General features: G+C 47.3%; 1 protein-coding gene across 1 annotated transcript in view; it reads right to left on the reverse strand.

The window, feature by feature from the left end:
- LOC119856516 overlaps nt 1-9,104 on the reverse strand; it is a 56,934-nt gene extending 47,830 nt beyond the window's left edge. Inside the window, exon 1 of the mRNA XM_043517286.1 lies at nt 8,773-9,104. The gene's annotated coding sequence lies outside the window, so the exon portion shown is untranslated. The remainder of the gene's footprint in view (nt 1-8,772) is intronic.
- Nucleotides 9,105-16,376: the final 7,272 nt, after the last annotated feature.

Consider the following 16,376-nt stretch of genomic DNA (forward strand, 5'->3'; position numbering starts at 1 on the left):
TACCCTATTAGGCACAGTCATTCTACAGCCCGTATAACCTATTAGACTAGTACCCACACCGCCCTCGCTCCTTATATACATTCTCCTACCCACGGCTGTATTCTTTCTTACTTCGTCTTCTTCCCTTTCAATGCTAAAATCTGGTGTGGAGATTACCTGGACATCTCCCATCCATCTCCCCCCAATTCCTAGTTTAAAGCTCTCTTTATCAGTTGTGCCAGCCTCGATCCTAGAAGTCTATTTCCTTCCCTACTCAGATGAAGTCCATCCCGAGAGAACTGTCCTCTGTCTGTGAATGCCTCCCAGTGGCCATACATCCCAAAGCCCTCCTTATAGCACCACTGCCTCAGCCATCTGTTGACAGTCATAATCTTGTCACACTTTTGTTGCCCTTCTCTAGGAACAGGCAGGATCCCACTGAAGATCACCTGAGCCTCAATTTCCTTAAGCGTCTTCCCCAGCCTAGCATAGTCTCCCTTAATACTTTCCAGCGAGAATCTAGCTGTATCATTTGTTCCCACATGAAGGATAATTAGGGGATTCTTTCCCGCTCCCTTTAGGATCCTTTTCAACCTCAGGTCTACATCCTGTATCTTAGCACCCGGAAGACAGCACACCCTTCTATTCTCTGGATCAGCTCTAGTTGCAGGCCTATCTATTCTTCTCAATAAAGAGTCCCCTATCACATAGACCTGCCTTTTCCTGGTGACAGTGCTATTCTCCAGTCTCTCCCCTGTTCCCTCTGGCTGAAAGTTCTTTCCATTCCTATTTTCCCTTATTATCCTCTTCAACCCATCCTGTATCCTCCTGGGGCTCATATTTGGTGTAGTCTCCCTTGACTCTTCCGCTTTTCCTATAGGACTAGCCTCTCTTCTCTTCTTCCTTACCCTTCCACCTTCAACAAGTACCTGCTGAGCTCCTCCTTCATTTTCCAACTCTGCAAACCTGTTCCTAAGCTCTATTTCTCCTTCACTAGCCCGTCTTTTCCTCTGCCTGGTTCTTTTAGTCATATGCTTCCACTGACCACTTTCCTCACCCAGTCTCCCCTCAAAATTCCCCAGCCCTGCTTCCATCTGTGAGTCTGAGCTTTTCCCTTCAGATACCTCATATCTTTGCTCCATAATCCACTCGAACCCCCTTCTAAACTCAACCAGACTTTCCACCTGCATCTTCAAGCCTCGGATCTTTTCCTCCATCAGCTCTATCAGACGGCATTTCATGCAGAAAAAACTCTTACCGGGTCCCCCCTCCAGGATCATGTACATACCACCGCTTCCACATCCAGTCATCCTCAATGTGTCTTCCACTACAGGAGTCACTCCCACAGCTGCCTCCGTATCTGTCATCGCCTTCCCACCTAAATCCCGTTAATCTGGGAAACAAGCCACACCAAAAAGACCACCCCCCCAGCAAAAGCAAACCCCAAACAAGCACCACAATACAAACTCCCACTCAAACTCCCCTGTTTACAGCTCTGTTTGCTAGCTCCTGTGCCGCTGCAGCTGTCTGATGACATCTTCATCATCTGGACCCATGGAAAAGAAGCCTTTGAGGAATTCCACCATGATTTCAACAATTTCCATCCCACCATCAACCTCAGCCTGGACCAGTCCACATAAGAGATCCACTTCCTGAACACTACGGTGCTAATAAGCGATGATCACATAAATCCCACCCTATATCAGAAACCTACTGACCGCTATTCCTACCTACATGCCTCTAGCTTTCATCCAGATCATACCACACGATCCATTGTCTACAGCCAAGCTCTATGATATAACTGCATTTGCTCCAACCCCTCAGACACAGACAAACACCTACAAGATCTCTATCATGCATTCCTACAACTACAATACCCACCTGCTGAAGTGAAGAAACAGATTGACAGAGCCAGAAGAGTACCCAGAAGTCACCTACTACAGGACAGGCCCAACAAAGAAAATAACAGAACGCCACTAGCCATCACCTTCAGCCCCCAACTAAAACCTCTCCAATGCATCATCAAGGATCTACAACCTATCCTGAAGGACGACCCATCACTCTCACAGATCTTGGGAGACAGGCCAGTCCTTGCTTACAGACAGCCCCCCAACCTGAAGCAAATACTCACCAGCAACCACACAGCACACAACAGAACCACTAACCCAGGAACCTATCCTTGCAACAAAGCCCATTGCCAACTCTGTCCACATATCTATTCAGGGGACACCATCATAGGGCCTAATCACATCAGCCACACTATCAGAGGCTCGTTCACCTGCGCATCTACCAATGTGATCTATGCCATCATGTGCCAGCAATGCCCCTCTGCCATGTACATTGGTCAAACTGGACAGTCTCTACGTAAAACAATAAATGGACACAAATCAGACGTCAAGAATTATAACATTCAAAATACAGTCGGAGAACACTTCAATCTCTCTGGTCACTCGATTACAGAGCTGAGGGTGGCTATCCTTCAACAAAAAAACTTCAAAAACAGACTCCAACGAGAGACTGCTGAATTGAAATTAATTTGCAAACTGGATTCAATTAACTTAGGCTTGAATAGAGACTGGGAGTGGATGGGTCATTACACAAAGTAAAACTATTTCCCCATGGTATTTCTCCCTCCACTCCACCCCCCACTGTTCCTCAGATGTTCTTGTTAACTGCTGGAAATGGCCTACTTTGCTTGTCACCATGAAAGGTTTTCCTCCTTTCCCCCTCCCCCCCGCTGTTGGTGATGGCTCATCTTAAGTGATCATTCTCCTTACAGTGTGTGTGACAAAACCCATTGTTTCATGTTCTCTGTGTGTGTATATAAATCTCCCCACTGTATTTTCCACCAAATGCAGCCGATGAAGTGAGCTGTAGCTCACGAAAGCTTATGCTCAAATAAATTTGTTAGTCTCTAAGGTGCCACAAGTCCTCCTTTTCTTTTTATAAACTCCACAAAGCAATCCCAGCACAGAATCCCCAGCACAAACCCCAGACACAAAACACCACCACCTCTCACACAGCAACATAACCAGCATGCAAAATAACCCCAAACACACAGCCCCTCCCTCACCATAGCGCACACCCCTCAATCATCATCTGCACCGATCAACACAAAACACCCAGCGTAACACAGGCTCATCGGTTTATGGTTTCTTAGGGTATGTCTACACAGCCACTTTCAGTGCTGAAATGTTTGTCGCTCAGGGGTGTGAAAAAATACCCCTCCGAGCGATAAAAGTTTCAGTGCTGCAAAGTGGCAGTATAGACAGCGCTATATCGCTGGGAGAGCTATCCCCCTCACGATGGTGTGGGTTTTTAATACCACCGGGAGAGCTCTTTCCCGGTGATAGACCCCAACTACACAGCCCACATTAAAGGACTGCCATGGGCTGTGTAGACATAGCCTTAGAACTGCTGTCTGGGAAGTGGGGCAGCCAAGTGGTTTAAATAAATCAGTTTAACTAAAGTCGTGCAAGTTTGCATGTAAAATTCCAAGGTAACCTGACCAGGGGGACCTCCCCCTCGCTCTGGGATCCAGAATCCATTCTCTTTCCTCCTTTTGCTTTTTATTGTGATTAATCTAGACCTGAGGGAGGGTGGATTGGTGGCAAGGAGGGAGTCCCTAGTGCACTGTGCTCTGGCATTGTCGCTTCACTGTTTGTGCTCTGCAAAATGTTATTAAAATAAATGAGTAGTTCCCTATTGAAGGAAGAGGGAACCTGGCTCTACAGAGGGGAGCTGTCACAAGCTCTCAAACAACAGCAAATCAGCAGCAGGTAAACTGGGCTCCATGGGAGGATCTGAGGGAAGCAGAAAAAATGAATGTGAAAGCTGTCCCCTCAGCAGGGGTGGGTGAATGAGGAAGTATTTTAAACACATGGGGTCCAGGCCAGAGAGGTTTATTCAGCTGTTACTTAGTGACCTCACTGTGAGCTTTGCCTAAGTAAGGACTGAGGGATAACTGAGATGGGATGTCAGGATTTAGAGTCACTCACAGAATCTCATTTGGGCCAATCTCTCATCTTCTGTGATATTTACTAGAATGTGTGAAATCAGGCTTCCCCCAAATGTAATCTCCTGGCTCCCTCCTGCCAACTCCAAGCACTTCTAATGCTTCCCAGTCGAGGGGAAAAGTCATTTCATTCAGTCAGCTGCAGTGGCACAGGAGCCAGCAAACAGAGCTGTAAACAGGGGAGTTTCAGTGGGAGTTTGAAAGGGGAGTTCGTATTGTGGTACTTGTGTGGGGTTTGTTTTTGGTGTGGGAGGTGGTGTTTTGGTGCGGTTTGTGTTTCCCAGATTAACAGGATTTAGGGGGGAAGGCTAAGACAGATATAGAGGCAGCAGAGGGAGTCACCCATGTCCTGGAAGACACATTGAGGATGACTGGATGTGGAAGCTGCGGTATGTACATGATCCTGGAGGGGCTACCTGGTAAGAGTTTTGTCTGCATGAAATGCCGTCTGATAGAGCTGATGGAGGAAAAGATCCGAGGATTGGAGATGCAGGTGGAAAATCTGGTTGAGTTTAGAAGGGGGTTCGAGTGGATTATGGAGCAAAGATATGAGGTATCTGAAGGGAAAAGCTCAGACTCACAGATGGAAGCAGGGCTGGGGAATTTTGAGGGGAGACTGGGTGAGGAAAGTGGTCAGTGGAAGCATATGACTAAAAGAACCAGGCAGAGGAAAAGACGGGCTAGTAAAGGAGAAATAGAGCTTAGGAACAGGTTTGCAGAGTTGGAAAATGAAGGAGGAGCTCAGCAGGTACTTGTTGAAGGTGGAAGGGTAAGGAAGAAGAGAAGAGCAGCTAGTCCTATAGGAAAAGAGTCAATGGAAGCTACACTATATATGAGCCCCAGGAGGATACAGGATGGGTTGAAGAGTATTACAAGGGAGAATAGGAATAGAAAGAACTTGCAGCCAGAGGGAACAGGGGATAGACTGGAGAATAGCACAGTCACCAGGAAAAGGCAGGTCTACGTGATCGGGGACTTTTTACTGAGAAGAATAGACAGGCCTGTAACCAGAGCTGATCCAGAGAATAGAAGGGTGTGCTGTCTTCCGGGTGCTAAGATACAGGATGTAGACCTGAGGTTGAAAAGGATCCTAAAGGGATCCCCTAATTATCTTTATCTAATTATCTTTCATGAGGGAACAAATGATATGGCTAGATTCTCGCTGGAACGTATCAAGGGAGACTATGCTAGGCTGGGGAAGACGCTTAAGGAAATCGAGGCTCAAGTGATCTTTAGTGGGATTCTGCCTGTTCCTAGAGAAGGGCAACAAAAGTGTGACAAGATTAGGACTATCAACCGATGGCTCAGGCAGTGGTGCTATAAGGAGGGCTTTGGGATGTATGGCCACTGGGGGGCATTCATGGACAGAGGACAGTTCTGGACAGGAGGACTTCATCTAAGTAGGGAAGGAAATAGACTTCTAGGATGGAGGCTGGCACAACTGATTAAGAATTTTAAACTAGGAATTTGGGGGAGATGGTTGGGAGATGTCCAGGTAATCATGCCGGATTTTAGCATTGAGAGGGAAGAAAACAAAGAAAGAAAGGTTACAACCATGGGTAGGAGAATGGACATAAGGAGGAAGGGCAGTGTGGATACCAGTCTAATAGGTCATACTGGCTGTAGAGTTACCGTGCCTAATCGGGTACAGAATGTGAGCGAGGCCAAACAGCAAAAATTAAGATGTTTGTACACCAATGCAAGGAGCCTAGGTAACAAAATGGAGGAACTAGAGCTACTGGTGCAGGAAGTGAAACCAGATATTATAGGGATAACAGAAACATGGTGGAATAGTAGTTATGACTGGACTACAAGTATTGAAGGGTATGTGCTGTTTAGGAAAGACAGAAATAAAGGTAAAGGGAGTGGAGTAGCATTGTATATCAATGATGAGGTAGAATGTAAAGAAATAAGAAGCGATGGAATGGATAAGACAGAGTCCGTCTGGGCAAAAATCACACTGGGGAAGAAAACTACTAGAGCCTCCCCCATGATAGTGCTTGGAGTGTGCTGTAGACTGCCGGGATCTAATTTGGATATGGATAGAGTCGTCTTTAATGTTTTTAATGAAGTAAATACTAATGGAAACTGCGTGATCATGGGAGACTTTAACTTTCCAGATATAGACTGGAGGATGAGTGCTAGTACAAATATTAGGGCTCAGATTTTCCTAGATGCGATAGCTGATGGATTCCTTCATCAAGTAGTTGCTGAACCGACTAGAGGGGATGCCATTTTAGATTTGGTTTTGGTGAATAGTGAGGACCTTACAGAAGAAATGGTTGTAGGGGACAATCTTGGTTCAAGTGATCATGAGCTAATTCAGTTTAAACTGAACGGAAGGATAAACAAAAATAAATCTGACTAGGGTTTTTGATTTCAAAAGGGCTGACTTTCAAAAATTAAGGAAATTAGTTAGGGAAGTGGATTGGACTGAAGAACTTACGGATCTAAAGGCAGAGGCGGCTTGGGATTACTTTAAATCAAAGCTGCAGAAGCTATCAGAAGCCTGCATCCCAAGAAAGGGGAAAAAATTCATAGGCAGCAGTTGTAGACCAAGCTGGATGAGCAAGCATCTCAGAGAGGTGATTAAGAAAAAGCAGAAAGCATACAGAGAGTGGAAGATGGGAGAGATCAGCAAGGAAAGCTACCTTATTGAAGTCAGAACATGAAGGGATAAAGTGAGACAGGCTAAAAGTCAAGTAGAGTTGGACCTTGCAAAGGGAATTAAAACCAATAATAAAAGGTTCTAAAGCCATATAAATAAGAAAACAAACAAAGAAGAAGTGGGACCGCTAAACACTGAGGATGGAGTGGAGGTTAACGATAATCTAGGCATGGCCCAATATTTAAACAAATACTTTACCTCAGTCTTTGATAAAGCTAATGAGGATCTTAGGGATAATGGTAGCATGACAAATGGGAATGAGGATATGGAGGTAGATATTACCATATCTGAGGTAGAAGCAAACCTCGAACAGCTTAATGGGACTAAATCGGGGGTCCCAGATAATCTTCATCCAAGAATATTAAAGGAATTGGCACATGAAATTGCAAGCCCATTACAAGAATTTTTAATGAATCTAAACTCAGGGGTTATACCGTATGATTGGAAAATTGTTAACATAGTTCCTATTTTTAAGCAAGGGAAAAAGTGATACGGTTAACTACAGGCCTGTTAGTTTGACATCTTTAGTATGCAAGGTCTTGGTAAAAAATCTGAAGGAAAAAGTAGTTAAGGACATTGAGGACAATGGTAAATGGGACAAAATACAACATGTTGTTACAAAAGGTAGATTGTGCCAAACCAACCTGATCTCCTTCTTTGAGAAAGTAACAAATTTTTTAGACAAAGGAAACGCAGTGGATCTAATTTACCTAGATTTCAGTAAGGCGTTTGATACTGTGCCACATGGGGAGTTATTAGTTAAATTGGAAAAGATGGTGATCAATATGAAAATTGAAAGGTGGATAAGGAATTGGTTAAGAGGGAGACTACAATGGGTCATACTGAAAGGTGAACTGTCAGACTGGAGGGAGGTTACCAGTGGAGTTCCTCAGGGATCGGTTTTGGGACCAATCTTTTTTAATCTTTTTATTACTGACCTCGGCACAAAAAGTGGGAGTGTGCTAATAAACTTTGCGGATGATACAAAGGTGGGAGGTATTGCCAATTTAGAGAGAGACTGGGATATCATACAGGAGGATGTCGATGACCTTGTAAACTGGAGTAATAGTAATAGGATGAAATTTAATAGTGAGAAGTGTAAGGTCATGCATTTAGGGATTAATAACAAGAATTTTAGTTATAAGCTGGAGACGCATCAATTAGAAGTAACAGAAGAGGAGAAGGACCTTGGACTATTGGTTAATTACAGGATGACTATGAGCCGCCAATATGATATGGCCGTGAAAAAAGCTAATGCGGTCTTGGGATGCATCAGGCGAGGTATTTCCAGTAAAGATAAGGAGGTTTTAATACCATTATATAAGGCACTAGTGAGATCTCACCTGGAATACTGTGTGCAGTTCTGGTCTCCCATGTTTAAGAAGGATGAATTCAAACTGGAACAGGTACAGAGAAGGGCTACTAGGATGATCCGAGGAATGGAAAACCTGTCTTATGAAAGGAGACTCGAGGAGCTTGGCTTGTTCAGCCTAACCAAAAGAAGGTTGAGGGGAGATATGATTGCTTTTTATAAATATATCAGAGGGATAAATACCGGAGAGGGAGAGGAATTATTTAAGCTCAGTACCAATGTGGACACAAGAACAAATGGATATAAACTGGTCATCGGGAAGTTTAGACTTGAAATTAGACGAAGATTTCTAACCATCAGAGGAGTAAAGTTTTGGAATAGCCTTCCAAGGGAAGGAGTGGGGGGAAAAAATCTATCTGGCTTTAAGATTAAACTCGATAAGTTTATGGAGGAGATGGTATGATTATGATTTTGGCAATTAATTGATCTTTAAATATTCATGGTAAATAGGCCCAATGGCCTGTGATGGGCTGTTAGATGGGGTGGGATCTGAGTTGCTACAGAGAATTCTTTCCTGGGTATCTGGCTGGTGAACCTTGCCCACATGCTCAGGGTTCAGCTGATCATAGGTGCTGGAACTAAGGGTGCTGGAGGTGCTGCTACACCCCATGGCTTGTGGCTTCCATTGTATCCAGGGTTTACAGTTTGGTACAGTGGCTCTCAGTACCTCCACTATACAAATTGTTCCAGTACCTCTGACCCTGCTGGGAGCTATTCTCTCTCTGGCTTCTTCCTTACCAGCTTTTGGTGTGGGAAAGAGCATCTCTGACTTGGGTCCCTGATCCTCAGTTCTCAGCACCTCTGCTCCATAGTCCTTCGCATAGGAGCTGATCTGCAGGTCAGTGGGGGTGCTGGCATCTGCTTTCACTCGTCTGCTCTGGTACGTTGGTTTGTAATATGCCCCCTGCAGCTGGATTTCACTCCTTTTGTCCTTGACACTCTGCAGCTCCCCCTTTCCCAGCTCTTCCAGGGCTTTCCTCGCCATGCTACCACCTCAGACAAAGGCACATCAAACTGCTAAGAACAGCAGAGACAGAGTCAGAAAACTGCTGCTGCACATGCAACACGGAGCAGGAAGCAACTGCTCGGCAGAGAAGCAGGAAGGGCTTGAGAACCTAGCTTCCGTTCACAGTAACAGTACACTCACTTCACCCTGCCCTATCCTGCCCCCTGCACTTCCTGCTTATTGCTCCATGTGGCCTGAGAATATGTCTGTGAACTGCGTGTTTAATGTCGGGATCTGAGTCGTTATTCCCATTAATCTGAGATACCCAAATATTAAAATCCATGGGCCTGTTTAACATGGCATCTTCTCGAATGGCACTTGGTAAGGTAGAAGATTCACAAAGGCATTTAAGTGCCTAGTTCCTACTGATTTCAATGAGAGTTAGGTGCCTAAGTACCTTTGAGAGTCTGGGCCCTAGACTGTATATTAAGGAAGGCCTTAAGTGCTGGAGAAGGTTTCTGTAGGCCCCTATATGATGCCACCAGTGTATAGGGTGACCAGATAGCAGGTGTCAAAAATTGAGACACCTGTTTTTTGGGGCAAGGGGGGGGGGGGGATAGTTGTGTACATAAGACAAAGCCCCTAATATCAGGGCGGTCCTGTTAATATCAGGACATCTGGTCACCCTATGAGTGTCTGGGGACCATAAACCCCTTAGCTGGCCAGGGGAGAATATAGTAAATTCATAAATGCTGAGTAGGGCTCATGCTGGAATCAAGGCTGGGGAGGCCATAACTTAGAGCAGCTCCATGGACCTAAATTATGCCATAAACTGTTTCAGCCCCTGGGCAGCCCAGAATTGGGAGGGTGCAAAATTTGTTTAAGCCATCATTGCCCTATCACCCCAAGGACTGTGAGTTCTGGGCTGTGCCCCTTGGAAGGGCAAAATCTGACCCTTGGGATCTATGTCAGAGCATCCCATTGTGCAGCCAGTACGTTAAACAAGGCAGGGGTCAGTGGAAAAATCTTTACTGACTGGATTCTTTGTTTTTGTATTTAATGAACTAAAAAATCCCCTAAAACTGCCCTTTTTCTCCAGGAGCAAATGTGGCAGAGTTACTTCTTTGGTCAATCTACTCTCTTCCCCATGTGTTGATTCTGATCAAGGCCACGTGTTCTCCTCAGCAAGCTCAGCCTAAATTCTCTAGCAAGGCACCATGGTTTCTGAGGCTGTCTGGTACAGGGGACTGGGGATTCTGCAGCAGCCTCAGGGGAATTTCAAAAATAGAGGTTTTTACTGTTAATAATTAGGAAAACAACTAACCCAGTCGGAACAGCATCCCTCAGGTTACACGTTGTAATATTTAATTCAATCATACCCTGCTCCCACTGCCTCCAGTTTGGTATTGACACACACAGCAGCACTGCAAAAGTTGTCAGGAGGAAGCTGGAGGTTTTGGTAGATATTTTAGGGGATGTTGAGCTGCAAACAGGAATCTTTTTGCAGTGCACCTGCTTGAATCTGCACATTTATGAACTATACTACATATTGGTGCTCTTTATGTACCCATCTACATTCACAACACACAGTCATACAGAAAAGCACTATGTTGCATATCACTTAAGCTAGCTGATAATGTACCAGGCCTAACACAAAACCTCCAAATCAAGGACATGAAAAGTCATGGCATCTAACAGCCTCCTGTACTACGAGACACACTTCACCACCCACCCTGACACCATACAGCACAGACCACATTACATCCTTAACTCTGCCCCAATAGGGATTTCAACTTCAAATACCCCCGCCCATCTGTTCTTCACAGAGCTGGAATCCCTCCGTCACTCAGCTGTGGGGAAGGGGGCACTGGAAAAGCTGTTACCCTATTAATCCCCAGTCATTCCAGCTCTGGGAATGGCCATACTGGGTCACACCAAATGTCCATCTAGCCCAGTATCCCATCTTCCGACAGTGGCCAATACCAGGCACCCCAGAAGGAATGAACAGAACAGATAATCATTAAGTGAAAGCGATGGATGTTAACTGTTGCAGATGGTAAGTAACGGCTGGCGATGGCACTTGTCCGGAGTGTCAATCCCCTGTGGAAGCAAACCTGTGCGCATCTGCCACTCGAGTAGGCAGCCCCGAACTGAGGTCACTGCCGCTCTTCTATAGGCCTTGTAGCGCGAAACCCTGTAGGGAAACCCCATAGAATCCCTGGGAAAATCCAGGGAAAACTGGAACTTGTTTACTACTTGGGCCGCTGCTGACCATTGGAAAGGGCAGGAAAACACTCCAACTGCCCTCCTGTTCACATGACCAAGTCCTCCATTTTAGATAACAAAATGGGTTCCATGCAAACATAATAAATCATAATACTAATAGCCTTACAAACATAGCTTTAGGAATTTGCCCCTAACACTAGCAGCCTAAATTTGGCCTCCAGAATTTCTCTCGTACCTTTCCCTAAGCCACTGGAACCTACATGTACCATGACCACTGGCTCCTCCCCAGCACTCCACAAAAGACTGTCTAGATGTTTTAAGAGAGCTGTAACCTTCACACCCACAGGTAATTCACCATGCAGTTGTCCCAATCATCACAAACCCAGCAATCTCTGGTTTCAGAGTAGCAGCCGTGTTAGTCTGTGTTCGCAAAAAGAAAAGGAGTACCGGTGGCACCTTAGAGACTAACAAATTTATTAGAGCATAAGCTTTCGTGAGCTACAGCTCACTTCATCGGATGCATTTGGTGGAAAAAACAGAGGAGAGATTTATATACACACACACAGAGAACATGAAACAATGGGTTTATCATACACACTGTAAGGAGAGTGATCACTTAAGATAAGCCATCACCAGCAGCGGGGGGGGGGGGGGGAAGGAGGAAAACCTTTCATGGTAGTGAGCTGTAGCTCACGAAAGCTTATGCTCTAATAAATTTGTTAGTCTCTAAGGTGCCACAAGTACTCCTTTTCTTTTTGCGAATACAGACTAACACGGCTGCTACTCTGAAGCAAGGTAGGCTAATTCCAGCAGTTAACAAGAATATCAGAGGAACAGTGGGAGGTGGGGTGGGAGGGAGAAATACCATGGGGAAATAGTTTTACTTTGTGTAATGACTCATCCATTCACAGTCTCTATTCAAGCCTAAATTAATTGTATCCAGTTTGCAAATTAATTCCAATTCAGCAGTCTCTCGTTGGAGTCTGTTTCTGAAGCTTTTTTGTTGAAGTATAGCCACTCTAAGATCTGTGATCGAGTGACCAGAGAGATTGAAGTGTTCTCCAATCTCTCTGGTCACTCGATCACAGATCTTAGAGTGGCTATACTTCAACAAAAAAGCTTCAAAAACAGACTCCAACGAGAGACTGCTGAATTGGAATTAATTTGCAAACTGGATACAATTAATTTAGGCTTGAATAGAGACTGGGAATGGATGAGTCATTACACAAAGTAAAACTATTTCCCCATGGTATTTCTCCCTCCCACCCCACCCCCCACTGTTCCTCTGATATTCTTGTTAACTGCTGGAATTAGCCTACCTGCTTGTCACCATGAAAGGTTTTCCTCCTTTCCTCCCCCTGCTGCTGGTGATGGCTTATCTTAAGTGATCACTCTCCTTACAGTGTGTATGATAAACCCATTGTTTCATGTTCTCTGTGTGTGTGTATATAAATCTCTCCTCTGTTTTTTCCACCAAATGCATCCGATGAAGTGAGCTGTAGCTCACGAAAGCTTATGCTCTAATAAATTTGTTAGTCTCTAAGGTGCCACCGGTACTCCTTTTCTTCCAGCAATCTATATTTCTAATGATCCAATCCCAAATTACTATTACCTGTCTCTTCCTCATAACTGGGATTCCCTCCCCCAGAGGGGTATCCTTAGCGCAAGAGGATACCCTGACATCATGCGAAGGAGGGTCCCAACTATGGGATCATTTCCCTCCGCTACAGTTTGAGGTTCTCTTTCCCCAAGACTTTCATCCTCCTCAACAGCACAGAAGCTGTCAGACTTGAGGCTGGGACCGTTCTCTTGCGTCCCACAAAGTCTCATCTACGCACCTCTCTGTTGTCCTTCGCTCCTCCAATTCAGCTACTCTGGTCTCAAGAGCCTGTACTCCATCACTGAAGGCCATCAGCTCCCTTAACACATATGCCACCTGCCCACAAGGCATATGCTGCATTCAGTGCAATAAACTGGATAGCCCCCACTCCGCTGCTAGACTTCTGCCTGCATGCTTTTTACTCCTGCAGCTTTTTTTGCTTTTGTTTTTTGGGGGTGGAAGAGTTTATTGGCCTAAGTTTAGAGAATGTTAATCAGATGCATTTGGTTCTCTAAAAAAGAAAAGGAGGACTTGTGGCACCTTAGAGACTAACAAATTTATTAGAGCATAAGCTTTCGTGAGCTACAGCTCACTTCATCGGCTGCATTTGGTGGAAAATACAGTGGGGAGATTTATATACACACACAGAGAACATGAAACAATGGGTTTATCATACACACTGTAAGGAGAGCGATCACTTAAGATGAGCCATCACCAGCAGCGGGGGTAACAAATTTATTTGAGCATAAATATTTATCTGAGTACTCCTTTTCTTTTTGCGAATACAGACTAACACGGCTGCTCCTCTGAAACCTGTCATTTGGTTCTCTAAACTCCCTTGCAAAGCTCTGTATTTGCTAGCTCCTCTAGTCGCTTAAGAGCTGGTTTCTTAAACCCCTGTTCTCCCTGAGTAGCCCGGCCCCCTGGTTAAGGGTTAATGGGTGCTTGTAATGGTCCTGTACTCCAGGTAATGGTCGTAGGGAGGCCTTGCTGTCTCTTCACAGCTGATAGCAATCATCGGAAAGAACAGCAAGCAGTCATTAGTCCAGACAGCCTGGCTTGGGCAAACAGCAATCAACAGTCTGGACTCTGACCCTCTGGGTGGGGCAAAGCAATAAGCAGACTTTAGCCCAGCGGTCTCAAACACGCGGCCTGCGGGGTTATTTTCTGTGGCCCGCCAGCTCCCCGTGGCCCCCGCCACAGCATTTACCTAGAGCGGCTCCGGCCCGGCGTGCACCGGGGGCAGGGCAGGCTCCCAGCCTGCCTGCCCTGCCCCCGTGCCGCTCCGGAAAGTGGCCGGGACCTGGGGGGGGGGGCAAAGGGGTCTGTGTGTTGCCCTGGCCGTGCCTCCAGGCACCTCCCCCAAAGCTCCCGTTGGCCGTGGTTCCCCATTCTCATCCTTGTGCCCCCCCCCCCACCCGGTCGCTTCCCGGAGCGGTGCGGGGGCAGGGCAGGCAGGTGGGGAGCCTGCTTGGTGCATGCCGGGCCAGACCCACCCCCCAAACCCTTCCTGCAGCCAAACCCACTGCTGCACCCCACACCTCTTCTGCACCCCAACCCCCTGCCCTGAGCCCCCTGCTGCACCCTGCACCCCGACCCCCTGCCCTGAGTCCCCTGCCACACCCTGCATACCTCCTGCATTTCAACCCCCTGCCCGGAGCCCCCTGCTGCACCTTGCACCCCGCCCCCCTGCCCTGAGCCCCCTGCCACACCCCGCACACCTCCTGCACCCCGACCCCCTGCCCTGAGCCCCCTGCCGCACCCCTCCTTCACACCCTGGGGACAGTGAGGGGGCAGAGTTGGGGTGGGGATTTCAGGGAAGGGGTTGGAATGGGGGCAGGGAAGGGGTGGGAAGAGGCGGGGCAGGGGCGGGGCCTCAAAGAAGGGGGTAGAGTGGGGGCGGGGCCAGGGCAGCCGGGGTGGGGGGGTGGTCAGCGGTGCGGCCCTTGGGCCAATGTACTAGTCCTCATGTGACCCGCGTGGTCATTTGAGTTTGAGACCCCTGCTTTAGTCCAAAGCCTTTGGGCCGGGCAGTTTAGCCACCTCTGCTATAAATTTCAGTCAAGCAGCAAGCATAGAACAAGCTCACCCCTAAAGTCATGGACTGGCTCTTCCACTTGGAGAACACCTTTGCACAAACCTCGTTTGCTAGCCAACGCTATACAGGAAACCAAGGCTTGTGTATTGCCCAGCATCCAGTTGGTTCAGGATCCTCTTTGGTCCAGTGTTACTGTATGGCTCTTAACCAGCTGCCCCACCTCAGAGCTAGCTGCATTTCAATCTAGGGCAGCAGGAAGTGGGAGGCTAATACCAGCACAGATGGGCCTAATGGGCTGATCTGGGGGAGAAAGGAGGGGGCTGGATGAGTCCATGGGTCTGATCTGGCGGAGACGGATGGGGTGGGATACTGGGCTAGATGAGCCCATGGGTTGATGCTGTCTTTCTCTGTCTAGACCAGGGATCTCAAACTCGAATCGCCAGGAGGGCCCCATGAGGGCTAGTACATTGGCCCAAGGGCCACATCACTGACACCCTCTGCCCCCCGCCCTGCCCCCACTCCCCCCCTTTCCATGATGCCCTGCCCCCATTCCAACCCCTTCCCCAAAGTTCCCACCCCAATTCTGCCCCCTTCCTGCCTCTATTCCAACCCCTTCCCCATATCCCAGGACCTGCCCCGCCTCTTCTCCGCCTCCTCCTCTGAGCACGCGGCTCCCCTCTCCTCTCCCATCCCTCCTGGAAAGCACTAAGCACCTGGAGGTAGGCAGAGGAGCAGGGACGTGGCACGCTGTGGGGAGGGGGAGCAGGGAGGAGGGGAGCTTGGCGGGCTGCAGGAAATAACCCCGCGGGTCACGTGTTTGAGACCCCTGTCTAGACCTTCCCAGGAGGTGGTTGGTAATGCAAACAATAAATAATACTTCTAGTAGTGGAGGAGGAGGAAGTGATGGAGGATGAACATTTAAATATATTCACATAGATGGGGGCTGGCTGGAGAATCTTTGGGGGACCCAAACATCCTCTATTAGCTCTGACTAACATGCCTTACCCCCTTACCCAGCCCTGCTTGCTCAGGAGGGGTCATTCCTCATATGGCCTCTGTTTTTCCTGTGGGAACTACCATGTCTGAATACACGTGCAGAAGCTCCTTGCCTGGTCACAGAAACCCACACCAAGGACGTCTAGAAGGAGCAGGAGCTCAGCCTGATGGAGAAAAACGATAAGAAGATGATCTGGGAGGTTGTCATCAGACCAGGTAGGGGTTTCTGTGCCACTGAGGTGAAAAAGACCAATGAAACCTTGCAAAAGGGTGGTTCTGGTATCCTGCATGGCTGATCCAGATGGCACTCGATCCGTGGGGAGGCTGCGTCCCTTTGGGATTTGTCACGATGATGATGATGATGTCAGAGCAGACTCAGCCTGGCGAAGGGAGATGTTTGTGCAGGCAGCCCCGAGCCAGCACCTGTCATGAGGCAGGAACCATGTGAGGGGTCTGGCAATTAGGTGGGAGAGAAGAGGAGCAAGATTGGAAATATCCTCTAAAAGCATGGACCTCAGGATTATTGCCCTAAAGCT

The sequence above is a fragment of the Dermochelys coriacea genome, chromosome 6 (genome assembly GCF_009764565.3).
Source record: "Dermochelys coriacea isolate rDerCor1 chromosome 6, rDerCor1.pri.v4, whole genome shotgun sequence".
In the NCBI taxonomy this organism is placed as follows: Eukaryota; Metazoa; Chordata; order Testudines; family Dermochelyidae; genus Dermochelys; species Dermochelys coriacea.